The following is a 19,752-nucleotide window of genomic DNA, read 5'->3' on the forward strand; positions in this document are numbered from 1 at the left end:
GGTGGTCTAGCTGTTCACCGCTGTTCCGCACCTCAGCCTCAGCCTCCCGAGCCCCGGCAAGTCTATGTGCAAGATGCCTGCTGTGCTGCGCACTGTGCTGTGTGTGCCCGCTGCTTTCGGTCTGTGCAAGGCTGCGGTCGTCACCGGTGCTCGAGGACTGGCCCGCGCCCGACTGCCCAGCAGCGTAATTCGTTCAGCCATGTATGCGTGTGTTCTCGCCGGTTCCGTTTGCCCCACCATCTCCGGCGTCATCAGGCTGCGTGCTCCATCTTCCTCTCTGATGCCCCTCCGGGGCCCACGTGACCCCTGTGGCAGTGGCTCTACAGGACAGGACAGGACAGGTGTGTGGGATCTATGTGCCCGTGGCGTGGAGGCATCGTGGTATGATGTTGCATGTGAGTCCCGCGCGGAGTGGCGCAGCACCTACCAAGAGCCTGACAATGCGCCTGAGCCTCTGCCCTGAGTGGTATGTACGGTATGCGGACGGGATTTTGCACGGAAAGGAGACATGGCTCGGCATAAGTGTCTGGAGGAGCGTGCGCGGCCTGTGTCTGAGCAGCGGGGCGCCAGTCAGTGCGGATGGTGTGGGCGGTGGCTGAGAAGCCGCGGTGGCTTGGTCCGGCATGTGTGTGCCTCAACGGTGGATGCCACAGTGCCACCTGGAGCTATCGGAACGTCGGCACCGGCGGAGGGATGTTGTGCTGCGCATTGTGACAGGTGTGGTCGCTGCTTTCACGGTGTCCGGGGACGGGGCAGGCATCGCTGTTCAAGGGTGGCGCATAGACCAACAGCAGAGGAGCGCTCAGCCTTCCAGCACATGTGCATATGCGGCAAGCGGATGCGACTACTCGTGCACCTGGAGCGTCATCGAGCGTCGTGACCTCTCTCTCTCTCTTCTCAAGTTTCCCAGTGATGGGATCACGTGACCCTTTTGCGGCAGTAACTCTACAGGACAGGATAGGACAGGTGTGTGTCTGTGTATGTAGCCCTTGCCGGATTATGCTTGCATAATTTCTGACATAATCTTCAGAGTTTTGTCTAAAAATTATGACCTGGCATAAAAGGACTTGCCAGAGTGGTTGTAACGTTGAAAAGTGCAACAAGAGTGCAAGGGTAGAGTATAGCACCATCATTGGCATAATTCCAGCATTATGTAGCATAATCACTGGCATAATGGAAAGCATATTTCAGCAAATTACCGAGCATAATCCGCCAAGGGCTATGCGTGTGTATGTGTGTGTGTGTGCGTGTGTGTGCGTGTGTGTGTGTGTGTGTGTGTGTGTGTATGTGTGTGTGTGTGCGTGTTTTGTGATGTAAATGTTTTCATAATAAGTGTTGTGAGCCTCTTTTGCCAGCAAAATAAACACAATGAATGGAAATGCAATATGTTGCCTGATGATTGCGTAAGCATGAAACTTAAAGTAGCAGCAAACAAGCCTTGATTGTCCTTGTTGTTCTGTTGTGGAAATGCAATAAATACAAAATCGGTGAAAAAAAGAATTGTGCGTTGCTCCCTACATGGGAGCTCGCGGTTTTCCTGCCGACTTTGAATTCTCACTTGATTGACTCACGACTGCCATCCAGAGCACCCCAAGTATCGCCGAAGTCGCACCAACCTCTTCTTCACATTGTTGTCCCCAGCGTGGGCTTGCGATTTAAATGGTTTGGAGGCAACATATTGTGAATGGCCGGCAACGGTCCTCAGCGCTTGTTCAGCACCTCCATGAGCGACGCTAACTCATGCTTCTATGTGGTGTTCACGAGGTGTTAGTCGCGCTGGAAACGGAGCGTCTCTGTAAGTTTGTATCCCTGGTGATGTCTGTGCCTGGAAATCAGTAAGTACATGTATAATGTAAGTGGTGCTCTTCAGGCACAATCTTCCTCAGCCTACTCAAGCTCAACTGATAAGGGGTGAATTCCCCGAAACACTGTGTATTGAGCAGGGAGTGGTGCTTTCTTGCAGGTTTGCCGAGTGGACGGTTCGATGGACTTCTCGTGTGCTCTGGGTGGCAGTCGTGAGTCAGTCAAGTGAGAATTCAAGTGGCCAGGAAAACCGCGAGCTCCCATGTTGGGAGCAACACACAATCCCCCAAGTATCACCGAAGTCGCACCAACCTCTTCTTAAAAATACTCGTCTAGAGAGCGACCTTTCTGCCTGCCAACTATGGGCCAGCAACGTCGGTGGAGAGTTCTCACCAGCCAAAACGACTCAGATCCGTAACTACAGTAACGACCACCCTATCCAGCTCTCTTCCCAACCTATCACCATCGTTAAAGCTGCGAAGCATCTTGGAGTGTATTTAACACCCGACCAGTCCAACACCATCCACCCTCAGACCATCCTGAAAACCTTCCAACGTCGTGTTAATCTGCTATGCTTCATGGGACGGCATCTTGCCCCCACAGCCTTTCTACTTCTATAATTATAAAGGTTTAAGGTTTTGTCCCACCCGCCCTGGAACACGCCACCTCGGCCTGGTCCTATGCCATCACCAGAGCTGAGCTGGAGCGTTTAAATATTTTACAAGCCAGAGCAGCTAGGAAGTATTTTCTACGTAAAAAGTCGATAAATGCGAGAGGAAATGCCAGTTAAACGGCCTTTGTGACTTAGAGTCCTTGCACTTTCGCAGATAAGTATCAGCTCTTGCTACTCTATTTAAACTTATCCATACATGTATATGGAGTTATTACATAATATATCTCCAGAACACCTCCAACATTTTCACCTTTCACTCTCTTCAAGTCCAAGAAGACCAAACAAACTTTTTCTTTGATTGTTGTTTGTTTGTATTCTTTATTTAGAGTAGGAAGTCCAAAACAGGCCCTAGCCTAATAACAATGGTCCCACTAGTGAGGGAATTCTGTATATCTGTGCATAAGGATCAGTGAGTTAACATCAATTATCACGGCGTGCGTTTTTCTTCCCTCTTTTCTAACAAAGCTGCAATGCTATGGAATTGCCTGCCGCCTTCTCTTACCTCTATAACCAGCCTCCCCGAATTCAAGCATTCTCTCTATCAGCATTTTCGCCGATATATTCATTACACTGACGGTATCCCAACTCCTTAATTACCAGATTTTGTATGCCTCGATCTATTTCCTTAGCCTATCCTCGATTAACTGCTCCCTCTACATAAAATTGCCATTTCATTCTTCTCGCAGGAGATCCCCTCGACAGGCCCAAAGCCTTTGGGAAATCCTTAAATCTAATAAAATACAAATACAATTACCTTGCTACTCATGTGAGGTCTTTTCTTTAAACATCACACTGTCACATTCGTAGCCGGAGTCTTCGAACTGTGTAATTGGGAATTCCGCTAGGACCTGAAAGGTCTGACGTGGAATTCAGGTTACACTAGGATGTGAAGGCGGAGAATGTGACAGTGTGTTCCCACCCGCACCACCCCTGTAGCTGTCTCATTCTCCGCTGTCAGACTTTGCCGCGGCTTTTGCTTGTGCATAAATGAGCTCATCAAAGGCCGAATTGTGAGAAAGGGCAGGAATATCAATGGGACATTTCCATCTCCATTATCCCAGGACGCCCAATTTTTTCCGTGAAGATGTAGTGAGAGCTTCCGAGACGTCTGAGCCTGTTGCCGAGATCGTAGATCGCTTGAAAAGGGGAAACCCCATAGTACAGGAGCCAAGTGGGTGAAAACCTTAAGGAAAAAAAGTTCGTTCCGACTTTGAGCGTACCACGATTTTTTACATAAATCGCTAGGCAATACCTTGTACAGGACAAATCCACTTGTTGTCATTCCTGAAAGTTTCTGGAAGGTCGACTTCCAAGGCCAGGGCTTCTTCTCCCAAAAAATTCTTCGAGTGGCTATGACAAGAGATCGCAAAACTCAAGCATTTTCAAGAAATGTTCAAAACTTTTTGCGCAAAGTGCACGCGGTCGGCTCCCGCGGCGTGCGGGTGCGAACTGGTGACCTATGACGATAGACGTAACCATGGTACTTTATGGCGTCATACATCAGCGCGTGGGCACGCGGACCATGTGGAAGGCTCAGTTTGCTGACAAGGAAGCGGGCGATCCACGTGTTGGTCAACTGTTTACTTGACAAATTTCGTTTGCAATTTCGATTTCAGCGTCTTCTTCGTGCCTTGCGTCTTTGCAATGGAGATTTCTGTACTTAGATGATGAAGGAGACAGGCCGAGCTGGTCAAAGTGGCAGGAAGCTACGCTGTGTAGTCCACATTAGTGAGGGTGCCACAGGCGATGTGAGCGCATTTTCTGACCACACACGGGCGAAGGCTAAGTCTGCTGCTGAGCGATCTGGACTCCTGGACTTGACTGGTGAACAGGCACCGGATGGCGCAGGTTTCCACCGACGACGTTATCAGCAGCTGACAAATGAAACCCTGCTTAGGCGTTTGGAGACAGGTGCGCCTTCTTCGGGTACAGGTGAGTGATTTACATAAATAGATGCGTTATGTTTTGGTGATGCACGCTGTCCTTACAACCGCTGGGCTGTGCCAACCCGCTGACATAAACGTATGACACGTACAACAATGTACAGATGCATTCGCCCATTGCAAACACTGCAAACACGATTCGATGGGGATTTAGAAGCCCGTGGCAACTGTGCGCTATTATGTATTTGCAGTACTCCACAAGAAGACTTTTAGGTCTATACCAAGGGGTTGTCAAAAGGTATTTTGAAGTCCGCATAATCACATGCATAATTCTATTTTGTGGGTGTTAGTCATGTGTGTGTTAGTCATGTGTGTGTTAGTCACGTGGTTGTTGGTCACGTGGTTGTTGGTCATGTGTGTGTTGCTCTTGAATTATCAGTGTCTAAAGTTTGTTCTCCATTTGTTTGTATTGGCCCCTGCATGTAGACTATGTGTTTGTATTGGCCCCTGCATGTAGACTCCGCTGCAGATTCACCGTCTGCACATGCGAGTACCACAAGCACAGCTACCAGACCGACAACAAGACAGAGCTTGAAAGTTCCGCAAGTCCAGCCAGGAAATATTGATTGTGTCTTCTGTGGGAAAGCTAAGAGACGGCTCCCCGGAAAGAAGAACCAGTATCAGACAACGTCATTGTGTCAAAGCGAAAATGCTGCTGAGAAGATTTTGTTGGCAGCTGATTTCAGAGACGATGAACGAGTAAAGATAGCAGTTGGAGCGTTATCCAGTTTGATTTCTCGAGAAGTTCGTTATCACAAGCTATGCTATAATGAGTTCACCCGTCAGAAATCTCTGGATGCCCTTGCAAAGACGAAATCCTGCAAAGCCAAGAGCAATATTTCGGATGTTGAGGCCAATTTCTTCGCACTACTGGAAAGCCAACTGATAAAGAAGAAGATGCGCTTGTCTATGGCAGACTTGAAGCGACAGTACGATGGTTGCTTCAGCGCTGCAGGAGTTCTCAGTAATGTCCGCAAGGACAAACTTAAAGCCCACATCAAGAGGCATTTCGGAGAGAGTGTGCAGTTCATCAGGCCCAGCCGCGCCAATGAACCTGAACAGGTGTTCGCAACCCAGTACAGTCAGGAACTTCTACGAGAGTCGGTTAGCCAACATCGTCATGATGGCGATGATAGTGATGATTGCTACAGCTGTAACAGTGACGAAGGTGATGACGATGGTGATGACGATGGTGATGATAGGAGTGATACTGATGTTGCTAATGATGATTGCGCATTCTTGATCCCTGAGGAGGGCGCTGCTGATAGCCATGGTCCTCCAGCCAAAGAGGCACCACCGTCAAGCACGCCTGATGGACCCTTGGCAGGCAATGAATGCGGACTTGAGGAGTGGCGCATCATCTACCATGCAGCACTAATAATTCGCCGAGAAGTAGACACAACTGTATCAACAGGCAAGAAGTCACAATCAGGTGAGTGACTACTGAAGTAGCTATGGTAATCAACATGCATATAAATGGTGCACTGCGTATCAGGCGCGTGCACCGTATGAGTTTTTTGGTGTCTGGAAACCACCTTTTTTCGGGCAATCTTGCCAAAAGAAAATCGTGTAGTACTGGATTGGTTATCGATCCTGCAAACGCATCGATCGACGGGCAGTTTACAGTACAGTGACTATGTCCTTATTTCGAAGTGAGAGAGAGTTGCTTTGCATGCAGTTCGAAATACATTATTCTCTTTGTCTTCAGTGGAGAGTAGCCACGGAGAGATCGATCTCTAGCTCTGGTTCGCTCCTGGATTGGCGATGACGTTCAAGAAATCCGTTTTGTCTCGAAATTTGAGTCGAGCACGCGCGATGCAAGTCCGTTCAAGGATATGATTGACGATATCTCCTTCCAAACCGTTGACTCAAATCAAGATTGCCACAGCCTTTCGTTCTCGCTCATGTGCGCAGCAGAGATGTTCGTCAAAAACGTTGTCGACTGGAAGACGTACAAATGTGCGTCCATGATCGACTTGCGCTGCTTCAGAACGAAGCGCTGCTCCGGCCGCGACTCAAGGACGCGGGGCTTCGCTTTTCTTCCGCGAGCTTCCATCGAAGCAAGGTCCATAACTCTCTTTTGAAATCATGTGGAACATTGCCAATACATGCTGAAAACTTCGTCACAAGAACAGAAAGAAAGATACGTCGAATGTAAGCAGTGTTTTGATGAAACAAACAAGCCTGGAGTGGACTAGTGAAGTACCATAGTCTGATAGACATAGTGTTATCGACTGTAGTGTAGCCTGGGCAGCTAGGACTATCAAACCTTTACGTGTTCAATAATTATGACAAACTAGTGAACAAACATGTATATGAGTACATTGACTTTTGCACCCTCTTTGCAAATGCTTTTTGAAGTGCTGGTATGTAAAAGGTAACCCGTTTTATCCTGCTATCGATTATACATGTACCAACATTTCCATGCAACCGGCATCGTCCCCTCCCTCCATTCCTCTTTATTCTTATTTCCGTCCTTTCTACCCCTGTACCTGGTTCCCTCTCAGACGCGTTTGTCCCGGCATGATCTGATGATAGCAGTCGGACGAGCCCCGCATCTCATCAGCACCAGTGTTCATTGGTGCCCTGCACCCCTGATCTTGAGTCCCCCCCCCCCCTCCCTCCTCCCTAGCCGGCTGCCCTCGCCGTTATCTCCGACGGGATGTTCGGGGGATGCGCATGTGCACAAAATTCATACATAATTATACAATGGGGCCCCAGAAAAAAATTACCAACTCTAGAAACCCCCCTTTCAAGACTCGGTGCACGCCACTGCGTATTGTATATGCCCTTTTGACATTCTGAGAAATTAGTAGACATAACTGCAATACAATAGTACATCCAAACTCTGTACAGAACTATAGTGCTCATTCCATGAAATGCTATTTCTAGATGACAATATTGGAAATCATTGTGATTAGCTTATTCTGGAATATATCATGCTTGCATGGTTGACTCCAACGCGTACATGCAAGTAATAATAATAATAATAATACCTTTGAAAATGATCATGTTCAACTGTCTTCGTAATCATCATACTCGTCCAACCGATGTCACCCTGGGCTTCACCCTACGAATAATCAGCTCATCTCTCCCGTAGCTCCACTTCTCCTTCCATCATGACCGAACATCACTTATTCTGGAATATAACATATTATTTTTGTACTGATTTCAATTTCAGTCAGAAATAGTGTTGCAATTTTCACAACATTGGGGAATTTTGCTGTGCTCTTATTTTCTACTACAGATGTTGATGTAGTTCCCGACGTTCTCTTTAACCTTCTTACATGGGTAATAGCAGACAAAGGCAGCATCGAGTTCAGCACCAAGCGGACGGCAAATCTTGATGACCATACTGCACGTCGTATCTCCTCTACTGGCAATGATATTGTCTTCTCGGCCGCTGCCTACCCAACTAAGAAGCACACCACTCTAGCCATGGCCCTGCACCACTTATTTCGCAGCAAGCTAGTTGTCACCGTTCTCAACCGCCTTGGACACTGCAGCTCGTATAGTCAAGTGCAAGAGATCGAGACGAGTCTTGCAACCCAGCATGCCCTGAATGCCAACGAAGTCTCTCTCCCACAAGTTGTCGACCCGAAACGGCCATTCCATTTCGTTTGGGACAATAACGACTTGTGTGAGGAGAGTTTGTGTGGAAAAGGCACAACGCACTGTACGAATGGTATTGTTATACAACGAAATGCCCCTGATGACAGCCTCATCAACTCCACACCAGTCTCTGCTGTTCGCTCATCAAAGCGTAAGCGTTCCCTGCCAACGCATCCAATGATATTACCAGTGTTTCCCTCGGGAAATAAGGTCAATCCACCACCCATGGCCATGCCATTTGACTTCAACCTCGCTATTACCACCCAGGTCAATGGAGTTCAGCCAGCACTCATTGATTTCCTGTGGATTCTTGCCAGAATGTGCCCAAGTGGAGATGTTGGACACCCAACTGCAGTGAAAGAAGATGCGCAGTCCGTAGTCGAGGAGTCTCAGTTACAAGTGGTTCCAGCCTGGACAGCTTTTAACTCACTACTGTGCAAGGAATCAACTCCACCGCGATCGACTGTAGCATATTGTCCTGTGATCAGTGCATCGCCAACCGACAGTGCCACAGTATATGCGCTACTGTCACAGTCAGTGTCCATGACTCGGAAGGCTGAGCTCCCATTCTGTGTGATTGTCTTGGACCAAGCAATTTATGCGAAGGCCACAGACATTGTATTGCAGAGGGCATCTGAGTTTAGTGACGTTGTTCTGAGGATGGGCGGTTTCCATATCTGCATGACACTGCTCGCAATCATTGGAAAGCGTTTCTCCGATGGTGGCCTACTCAACCTGTTGGTAGAAGCTGATGTGGCTGGATCCTCAACAGCAGGTTTAGCGCTGAGTGGAAAGCAGTACAACCGGGCGGTGCGCTTCCATAAATTGGTCTATGAAGCAGGTGGTATCATCGGCATCAGCTTGAACCCATCTGCTGTACAACGCTGGGTCATGACAGCGCATGATCGTGCACGTTTTGCAGATTCCTGTCTCCAGCTCTGTGGACTTGACGACTGCTCCCGTGAGGCTGATGTGCTGCACAAAGAGTGTCATCTGCCATGCATGTCGAGAGATGAGGATGGTGTGCAACGTGTGGAGGCAACGATATGTTGGTGGTTCAACCCCTTTGGTGACGAAACGCTGGATAGGGATTCTGCCGACTTGGTCAACCTCTCGTCTGGTTTGATGTGCTCCGAGCAGACCACGAAGGCCTTTCTTGAAGCAGAACAGCAGGGAAAGGAAGCATTTCAAAGATTCATCAAGAATCGCGTTGTCGACCAGTGTGACAAGTTCCACGACCCCATCCAGAAGCTGAAGCTAAGCACGTTTGCCGTCCGCAAGGAGCGTACCACCACCCGTAGTGCGTTGAAGGTAGCAGTGCTCAAGGCGGATTGTGCCCTGTTCAGTAAGATGGCTGTTATTGCCCAGCAGCGTCATCTTGACATTCGTGAGGTTCTTGCATATCCGCTTTCAGCTGCGCCCTTGTCGTTATGCACTGCAGAAGGCACCAGGGTGAAAACAACCAAGGCCGCACTGTTGCAGCTCCTCAGCAAGACGGATTGTACCAGCCATGAGCCAGCACCTCCATCTTCGGCTGCGTTAATCGTCGACGCCATGGCTCTGCTACGGACCCTGAAGTCGACTTCCTTGCCAGGTATGCTCGGAGAACTGGCAAAGCATGTGTTTATATGCCTCGTGAGGAATTTCCCGCAGTTTCGCCGAATCGACTTTGTAGCTGATACGTATCCAGAATACTCCATCAAAGATGTTGAGCGAAGTCAACGAGCGCAATCGCATGGTGAGATCCGGCTAAGAATCTCAAGTGGACAGCAGCACACGCCGAAGCAATGGGCTAAGTTCTTGTCAAGTGGCAGCAGCAAGACTGAGCTTGTTAGCTTCCTTGTTACGGAATGGTCCACCGATGCCTACGCCAGCCACCTGAAAGCTAGACAGCTGTACGCAACAGACGGTATCAGCTGCGTCAAGCTAGTGTCACCTGATGGCCTCACCACCACAGCAACAGAGTGCTTACGGCTGAACTGCTCACATGAAGAGGCAGACCCTCGGCTTCTGCTGCACGCTCGTGATGCTTGTGCAGAAGGCTATACTTCGGTCACGATCAAGTCGCCGGACACGGACGTAGCGGTTCTGGGTTGCGGACTGAGCCACCGCTTTCCTGACAGTATGAAGCTCCTGTTTCTGCCTGGTTCTAGGAGCAAAGTCCTGCTCCTGAATCTCTCAAAGATTGGCTCTGCGCTAGGCACTTCCGTGTGTGACGCACTGATCGGCATGCATGCCTTTACCGGGTGCGATACGGTCAGTGCGTTCCACGGAAAGGGCAAGACCAGCGCTTATCAGCTCCTGGCCAGTGATGGAAGCAAGGGAGACCTGGCACGAAGTTCAATGGCCGAACTTGGCAAAGCCTTCAACCCGCTGTCAGCAGGCGCCATGGCAGAAATCGAGCGGTTTGTCTGCATGCTGTATGGCCGGTCAAACCAGTCAAGCGTTAACAGCTTACGGTACGAGTTGTTTTGCTTGCTGGATAACGCCAAGGATTCGAGCAGACTGCCCCCATGCCACGATGCTCTGCGTAAACACGCAGCAAGGGCCAACTTCCAGGCGGCTGTTTGGTGACGTGCTCTAGAAGCCCAGCCCCCTGTCCCTGAAGCGTACGCTGGAAGCCATGGTTGGCAGCTGTCCAATGGCCAGCTGCGCATTGATTGGCTCTCGGTAGCTGCAGCACCACAAGCAATCTCGGAATTTGTGAAGTGTTCCTACAAGACCGGCTGCCAAGGGAATAGATGCTCATGCCGCAGCCAATCCCTTCCCTGCACGGATGTTTGTGGATGCAGTAGCGAGTGTAGCAACCGCGAGGAGTCAGGTCATCCCATAATTCAAGAAGATGACGACACTGTCCAGTGTGAGTAATATTATTGTCTAATCTTCATCCAGGCTGGGTACCTCTTATTTGTGTTGAACTTCCTTGGCTGCAGGCAGTCACGGGTAATATATCTGATCCACCTTGTCTTTTGTTTGTTATGTTACAGAGCCGTTGGATTACTACACATGCCTGGTCCAAGATCTCCATCACCACAGCTGTCAGCTGTCATCGTGTTGCAGCATTGGTGTAACATTTCTATCTGTTTAACTGCCTACAGACTGTACTTGCCCTGGCAACCTGGTAGGCCCATTCGATCATGCCACACACTCTTTCCACACTGTATGTATTTTTCATGTTGATAACAATCACAGCATAATATCTGTAATGAGCCTAAGTGAACTGCAGTAGTCGTTGTCTTCCGTGATGTTTCCTCTGATACTGCTACTCTGGCTGGCTATGTTATGTGTAATTCGAAGTACATCAGACTCTAGGGTACAGTTTACGGATTCTGGTTGCCATGCGTTTAAGCAGCTCAATCAATGCTAATACATGGCCAATCGAAACGGTCTGTCCTCTGCATTGATGAAACGGGGCGTAGTGGTGCACCCATTGCATGAAAGTCTTTCCAGATAAGTTATTTCAAGGCATGCTTCTAATCCATAATATATATAATATTCCAGGATTGATAACATCAGTCCTACCCATTATTAATGTTTCGTAAGAATCGTAACTGTTTCTGCGCTATTATTACAGTGTTGCCATGCTGTTGCTATGATGTTTGTTCTTGGTTACCATTGGTTACCATGGTATCCAAGTTCGAAAAATGCTCTGGGGTGCTTCAAATATTTTATGTAGTTGTTTGGCAGATAGAATTTTCCGGGATGAAAGTAATAGAAAATCGATTTTTGTGGTCAGTTGCCATGGTAACTAAAGGCAATTTCAATTGCATTTTTCACAACCTTTCAGAAAGTTCTGAGAATGACAACAAGTGGAAACATCATCTACGTATGCTCCTCTATCATATTAGCAAAATAATCGTGGTACACCCCAAGTGGGAACGGGAAGTCACATTTTGCCCACTTGGCTCCTGTACTACCAGGTCTGGAGCGTTTGACTCGCGTGTAGAAATGCAAAGTGCCGTGACGTATCTTGCAGGCTTCGCATCTCGGGAACGCAGCATCGTGCCGCGATCGCGCATGCTGTATTGGATTCCTTGGAGTTTTGGATTGGATTGGATTGGATTTTTATTTATAGTGGCGACTATAACAGACAATTGCCTAATAACAATAGACCCACTCCAGGGAAAGATGCAAAAAGATATGAACAATTAATATAATAGACTACCGGTATTGGATAGGTGATGATGTTCGCATTTTGCATAGCTGAAAATCATAAGTACTAGCGTGAAAAAGCAAGGCATTGGGGTAACAGTTTCTTAAAACGGGCGGAGTTATCCACACAGCGAGCTAGAGGGTGTAAATAATTCCACAGCTTAGCACATTGGAAGGAAGCGCCATGACGGGCAAAGGCAGTTCTGAGCATGGGCAACTTAAGAGTGCGTGATACAAGGCTGCGCGTTGCAAGACCATTATTTAAACGCTCGAACATTTGACTCAATGTGACACTACAGCGGCCTTCCAAACAGCGCTACGTCAGATACAGTAATTTCTTGCAATACATGGATGCCAAACGATCTAGACCAAGTCTCGCAAATAAAGGGTTTGATGGGCTACAAAAACCAGTATCATACTGTAGTATTGTTTCTTCTTCAGTCCAAAACAACAAGAGTCCAGAGTCCAGAGTCAAACCATGCACAGCAACTAAAAGCCGCCAAGTCCGTTTCACGCGCGCGCGGGAAACGGCACATGCTACATGCATAACATCACGATGTACTACTACTACTGCTACATGCATCATGAATGTCTGGAGTGGCCAAGGAATGCCACAGCGCGTAGGAACACGTGAACACTACATCTCTCCCAAGCAGATGAAAAAACGTAGGGTGAAAAGTGGAAAACTGAAAACACGAGGCATGGATAAATGACTTGATGTCAGGCTGTCCCTCTCCCTATGCTACAGATAGAAAAGGCGGAGCAGGTAAACAGTCACACAAAAGATAAAAGGGAAAAAACTGAAGCCAGTCTGAGATTCAGGGTGGACTTGATGCACCGTCATACATCAGGTGGCGCGTGCTGTTTGGACATATTTGTGGACCGCCTTGGCCGAGCGCGGTGGCTGCTGACGCCGGTAGTGGAGGCTCGGGCGACGGAGGATGAACCACGATAGTGGGAGCCGGCTTCATAAATGACACATGCCTAGAGACCCGCTGGCCTGTGACTGGATGGGTGATGACCACGGTGGAGCCCGTCATCTCGTCCACAGTCCATGGGTTTGGATCCCAGATTGAGTCGAGCTTGTTGTGCTGCCGTTCGTTCTTGCGCAGAACTTGTTGACCCGGTTTGAGGGTGATGGTCGAAGCCGGTTGCGCACTGCGATGGTGGTTTGCCGCCTCGCATTGGCGGGCGCGGAACGCATGCTCCTTGTTCGCCGCTGGCCTGTGACTGGATGGGTGATGACCACGGTGGAGCCCGTCATCTCGTCCACAGTCCATGGGTTTGGATCCCAGATTGAGTCGAGCTTGTTGTGCTGCCGTTCGTTCTTGCGCAGAACTTGTTGACCCGGCTTGAGGGTGATGGTCGAAGCCGGTTGCGCACTGCGATGGTGGTTTGCCGCCTCGCATTGGCGGGCGCGGAACGCATGCTCCTTGTTCGCCGTGACGGTCGCATCTGGTGCTGGGACCGTGCACAGGCTGGGGAGAGTGTCCCGGATGCTGCGGCCGAACATGATGGTAGCTGGCGGCAGGCCTGTGGCGGGGTGGGGAGTGGTGCGGTATGCGAGTAGCCACTCGTCAAGTGCAGCACGCAAATCTCGGCCATCCAGTTGGGCAGCACGGAGGACCTTGCCGATCGTGCGGTTCATCCGCTCCACTGCACCATTGGCTTGGGGCCAGAGAGGAGGCGTGCAACGGTGAGCGATGCCCATCTTGGCCAGGAAACGGTTGAACTCCGCCGAGCGGAACTGGGGGCCGTTGTCAGAGACCACTTATTCTGGCAGGCCGAATGCTGCGAACGCACTGCGGAGCACTGCAAGTACGCCAGCTGTAGCGGGAGTGGAGTTGAACACGTGAGTGACTGGGTAGCGACTCAGTTGGTCCACCGCAACCAAGAGTGTGCTTCCGCCTGGCAAGGGGCCATACAGGTCGACAAACACCCGTTGCCATGGCGCCGTCGATGGCGGGGTCGGTGTGGATTCCGGCCTGTATGGGCCTGTTGGCGTGTTTGCCTGACAGGAGAGGCATTGGCGGCAGAGGGATTCCGCAGCGGACGTCATGCCAGGCCACCAGACTTTCGTGTACAGTCGTTGCTTGGTCCGTGTCATGCCTTGGTGGCCGGAGTGGGCCAGTTGAAGTGTCCGCTCTCGGAGAGACAGTGGAATCACCAGACGATGGTCCTTGAGCAGGAGACCGTCGGCGGCGGAGAGTTCATGCCTTTGCTTGTAGAAAGGGCGGATGTCCACTGCCTTGTCGTCCCACATGCCCGTCTGCAGTGACAGCAGCACGGCCTGGAGCGTTGAGTCTGCTTGAGTGGCGCCTTGGATGTCGGACAAGAGGAGGGCGTTGGGAACAGAGGACTGCGCGATGGCATTGATATAGGTGGTGTCCTCCTCTTCACCAACATTCGGCAGGGGAGGATGTGGCTGAGGGTGACGACTCAAGACGTCTGCTGGGTTGGTAGGGCCAGGTTCACACACCAACTTGAAGTGGAGGTCTTGGACCTTGAGAGCCATCCGTTCAATGCGGGGTGGAGGTCGTGAAGACGGGTGAAGCAGCTGTAGAAGGGGCTTGTGGTCGGTGTGGACCGTGAAGCCGGGGTCGCCGCTGAGGAAATGGGAGAAGCGCAAGCAGCCGTACTTCACACCGAGGGCTTCGCGTTCTGTTTGCGAATAACGCTGCTCAGTGGGGGTCAGGCTGCGGCTTGCGAATGCGACTGGTTTCAGCTCGGAGTGATCCTGGACGACTGCTTCAGGAGACTGGCAGAGGATGGCGCCAAGGCCAACGGGTGAGGCATCGACGTAAAGGTGAGTGTGTTTGGTACGGTCGAAGTAGGCGAGGGCCCGATCAGCTGCTATGTCGGCTTTGATGGCATCGAATGCTGCCTGAGCCTAGGGTGACCAATCCCACTGCTGACCCTTGCCAAGGAGTTTCCGCAGGGATGCCGTCTTGGTGGCCATGTCGGGGATGTAATGGCGCATGAATGTCGCCAAACCCAGGAAACTCTTGATATCGGAAGCTGACTTGGGTGTGGCGAAAACAGCAATGCTCTCTTTGTGGTGTGGTGCAGCCTGAGTGCCCCGGCGACTGTAGATAGTCGACATGAAGGCCAGGCGGGTTTGGCGAAACTGGCACTTCGCCAGGTTGAGGGTAACATTGTGGGCACGTAGGCGTTGCAGGCAGGCGTGCAAGCGCTCATCGTGGACTTGGGCCGTCTCGCCGTAGATGAATATATTGTCGTGCACGCTGCGAACACCTGGGAGACCCGCGAGGACACGGTCCATGGTCCGCTGGAGGATCTCAGACGCTGAAGCCAACCCCATGGCGAGTCGCTTGCACCGCATTAGGCCGAGGGGCGTGTGGAACACGGTGAAAAGACGGGATGACTCGGCCAATGAGATCTGGTGGAAGGCCTTGTTCATATCCAACTCGGTGAACACGGTGGCCCCTGGCATGTCGGAAGTAATCTCCTCGAGCGTGGGGATGGGATGGCGTTCCCGTGCCGCAACGGCGTTGACATCACGGAAATCCTGCGTGAGACGCACTTTGCCCTTGCGCTTCGGCACGACCACCATTCGGGCAACCCATGGGGTGGGGCCAGTGGCAGGCTCGATGACATCCAATGCGAGCTGCTCATGGAGCTCAGCGAGTGCGTCCTTCTGGAGGTGGACAGCCACTTTGGATGGTGCGTGAGCGACAGGACGGGCGTTGCCATCTACGTAGATATGGGCTTCTACGTCGTTGATGCAGCCGGGGCCCTGGAAGCGGTCGTGGTACTCAGCAAGGTCGTCTGGCAGTTGCGGACTTTCGATGCTGTGGACCAGCTGGATGAGGCCAAAACGCATGGCGGTCTCGCGGCCAACGATAGCAGCGGTACGTGGCGCGTGTGCGACAACGAGGAATGTTGCCGTTGAACTCATGGTAGCGGAGGAAACACAGAGGGTGATGCTACCCAGAAGAGGAAGAGGTGAAGTTGAGCCGTAAGCAAAGATTTGCACATCCGTTTTCTGAAGTGCTGCACCAGGGGCAACCTTTGCCAGGTCATCAGTATTGATGATATTGTGACTGGCACCACTATCCACCAAGACAGTCAGGGGTACGCCGTTGACGTGCACGGTGCGCCGGGCATCCTCACGGCAGGGTGCCGTAGATGGGCGAGGCGGAGAGTCGGTAGAAAACAGCTCTGCGCCGATCTCTAAAGAATGAATGGCATGGTGGCCGCTGTTGACAGCGTGCTGGTCAGAGTGTTGGTGGGGACGGCGTTCCCTGAACGTGCGGGCCTGGATGGCGGAGTCGGAGGCGCGGCATGCTGCAGCGAAATGGTTTGGCTTGCCACAGCGGCTACAGAACTGGCCCTTGGCAGCGTCACATGTGGCATGGCCTGGCTTTCCACACCGGTAGCAGGTCAGACCGGATGAGGTAGACTGTGGACACTGGGCTTGGGGCTGGCGTGCAGCTGCGTAGCCGTGGCGCTGTGACCCCGAGAGGGCATCCACATGGGCAGGCTGGGGTGCTGCTGACGCCAGGGAAGCGACGTGGGCGTCCTGCTGTGAAGCCACTGAAGAGCCCAGAGGGGCGTCCTTCATGGCGAGTACATGGGTGATGCTGGCCTCATACGCGCGGGCTGCTTTCAGAGCTTTGTCGGAGTCGAGGCCATCGATCTCCAGCAGTTTTCGCCGAAGGGCGTCGGACTTGCAGCCGATAATCAGCTGTTCCAAGACAGCCAATTTCTCCGCGGCCGTATCCGGGAAGCCGCTGCGTTTCACGTGGTCGCCCAAACGACAACAGAAACCCTCCATAGTCTCGTTCGGCTGTTGACGAAGCTGACGGAAATTGAACCTGAGGAGCGTTTTGTTTTGGTGTTTATCGAACTCGTCCTGCAATGCTTTGGCGAGGTCGTCGAATGTTGCCCCTGTGTTGCTGAGAGTGGGCACGAGTTGCTGGATGTCGTCTCCTCCCAGGTACTGGAGTAGCCCACGCTGTTGGTCGTCATCGCCAATTTTGGACGCAGCAAGATAAAGTGTAATGGGTAGCCGAGTGGTAGGCGCGGTGAAATCAACAAGAATTACTTTTATTCTACTTCTTTCAGGTACACACCTGAGATATAATTATTAGTGAAAGAAGAAGCGGCAAAATAACTGACTTTCTCTCCGGTGCACACCTGGAGGTTGAATAGCTCGTTATTATCAAAATCTCATCTTCTTCTCATCGAAACAGAAATGCGCAGCCGCTTTTATGCAGCAGACGCCGTACGCTTACATACGGAGATACACTAAATATACATCAGGCAAAGCTCCGTATTAGTTCCGTACTGCTTCCGTATGGGTCGGGCAGGGATACTACACCCTCCCTTCCTACAGATAATCACGCCCTCGTGATTTTAAAAAAATTAGTGAAGAGTTATGAACACAGCGTCAACCGGAAGATGGCAAATTATATCGGAAATGATAACGTTTAGAGTAGACATCGCAGTTCAAAAACCGAACTGAATACATTATAACTATAAGGGGCGTTGTCACACACATTGTCCCACGTTAGCTGGGTAAACCGTGGCTCACCATGATCAGACGCCTACCAAACTAAACTGGATTCACACACTCGCATAAAGGAAGACTGAAGAGAACAGGGAGACTGAAGGAAGACAGGAAAGAAAATGCCATACCTGGAATCAGCGTTAGTAACCCCGGCGGCGGCAGGAGCTATGGCGGAGGGCGAGCCAGGTTTTATCTTCATCTTGGTTGAGCCGGTCACTCAGAGCGGCTAGCTCGGCGTCAGACAAATAACCTCCCTCCTCGTCTTGAATCATGGTCTTCACATTGTCGATAGCATCGCTTTGCGCGACGTAAAGAGTGATGGTCTAGCCAGGAAGAGTGTTGACGAAAATCTGCATCCCACCACGGAGACGAAGTACCAAGTGAATAGTGGGCTCCTGCTGAACGTTGTAGTCACTCAGGGTTCGGCCGTCTGCCAACTGCGTGCCGACGAAAATCAAACGCTGCTGGTCTTGGGGAATACCCTCCTTGTCTTGGTCAGCAGCCTGCATGTCGTCGTCCTCATCAGCTTCGCCATCACCACCGGTAGCGAGTCGCTTGGAATCGCCATCGGAGTCTCCAGTGAGTGCCGTGCGGAGAGAAGGGTGATCACGCTAGCACCCTGACTGTGCTGCAAGCTAATAAGTAGGGCCAAGCCCAGGACGGCAAGAAACATGATTCTCATCTTGATTCGTCGCAGGGAGCTGCAGCGGGTTGAGCCATGGGGGTCTGGGGTCGAATCACGTTGTTTTATTTTACAAAAACACACCGCTGCCACCAATGTAATGGGTAGCCGAGTGGTAGGCGCGGTGAAATCAACAAGAATTACTTTTATTCTACTTCTTTCAGGTACACACCTGAGATATAATTATTAGTGAAAGAAGAAGCGGCAAAATAACTGACTTTCTCTCCGGTGCACACCTGGAGGTTGAATAGCTCGTTATTATCAAAATCTCATCTTCTTCTCATCGAAACAGAAATGCGCAGCCGCTTTTATGCAGCAGACGCCGTACGCTTACATACGGAGATACACTAAATATACATCAGGCAAAGCTCCGTATTAGTTCCGTACTGCTTCCGTATGGGTCGGGCAGGGATACTACAAAAGTTTGAAACTCCGTGTCCAGGCGGGCCAGCGCGTGGCGGCATCGTAGAGGGAGACATAAAAGGTCCAGGGGGCGGAATGGCGGGTGGTCGGTCACCCATGCTCGCCGCGGAGGAACGAAATAGCTCGCAGCGCCAATGTAGTATTGTTTCTTCTTCAGTCCAAAACAACAAGAGTCCAGAGTCCAGAGTCAAACCATGCACAGCAACTAAAAGCCGCCAAGTCCGTTTCACGCGCGCGCGGGAAACGGCACATGCTACATGCATAACATCACGATGTACTACTACTACTACATGCATCATGAATGTCTGGAGTGGCCAAGGGCAAGGGCAAGGAATGGGGCTGTTAGGTGATGACGTCACAGTTCCTTCGATACGCATAGCAACGATCCCACTGGGGACAAACAAAAGTAGGCGAAGGACTAAAGGGACCGTCACTTAATTTTTGCCGACTACCCGCCAAAAAAATATTTTCGTTTCACGTGTCAGACACGTCCGCGAGCGCGTACGACTCGCGCTACCTTTCACGTCAAGCACAGCAATCTGTTCACGCCACATGGCTGGATAGCGCGTACTTGCAAACATGATTGAAGACTTGCAAAATTAATTTTTACAAGTCCAGGTGCTAGGCCTAGGCAGTACTAATCATCGTCTATAATGTCTAATGGCAGCTGACTTTATTTTCGGAGCAACACTACTCATTGTAGTAAAAAGTAACCATGATTAGCGATATCATCTAGGAAGGATCGCTACCCTAACGCGAAGGAAAGGCCTTGCGCGGTTGCTCTACGAAGTGTTGAAGAAACACTCAAAGTTCGTTGGTGCAGGAAAACTTGGCCCCCAACGATGGTGTTTGGTGAATCATCAAGCATGTCTTGCAGCAGTGTTCACCGAGGAAGGAGAACGCTCTAGCTGCTGCTGTTGTCCGTTTCATC

At 50.8% G+C, this 19,752-nt stretch overlaps 2 long non-coding RNA genes across 2 annotated transcripts in view; one reads left to right on the plus strand and one right to left on the minus strand.

Moving 5' to 3' along the window:
• LOC135823471 (uncharacterized) overlaps positions 1-19,752 on the minus strand; it is a 130,830-nt gene that overhangs the window by 97,188 nt on the left and 13,890 nt on the right. The gene's annotated exons all lie outside the window — the stretch shown is intronic.
• Positions 10,338-11,478, plus strand: LOC135822876 (uncharacterized). Its single transcript, XR_010554564.1, has 2 exons — positions 10,338-10,891; positions 11,019-11,478. It is a non-coding gene; the product is annotated as an uncharacterized LOC135822876 (long non-coding RNA).

This window comes from Sycon ciliatum, chromosome 8 (genome assembly GCF_964019385.1).
Source record: "Sycon ciliatum chromosome 8, ocSycCili1.1, whole genome shotgun sequence".
Taxonomy (NCBI): domain Eukaryota; kingdom Metazoa; phylum Porifera; class Calcarea; order Leucosolenida; family Sycettidae; genus Sycon; species Sycon ciliatum.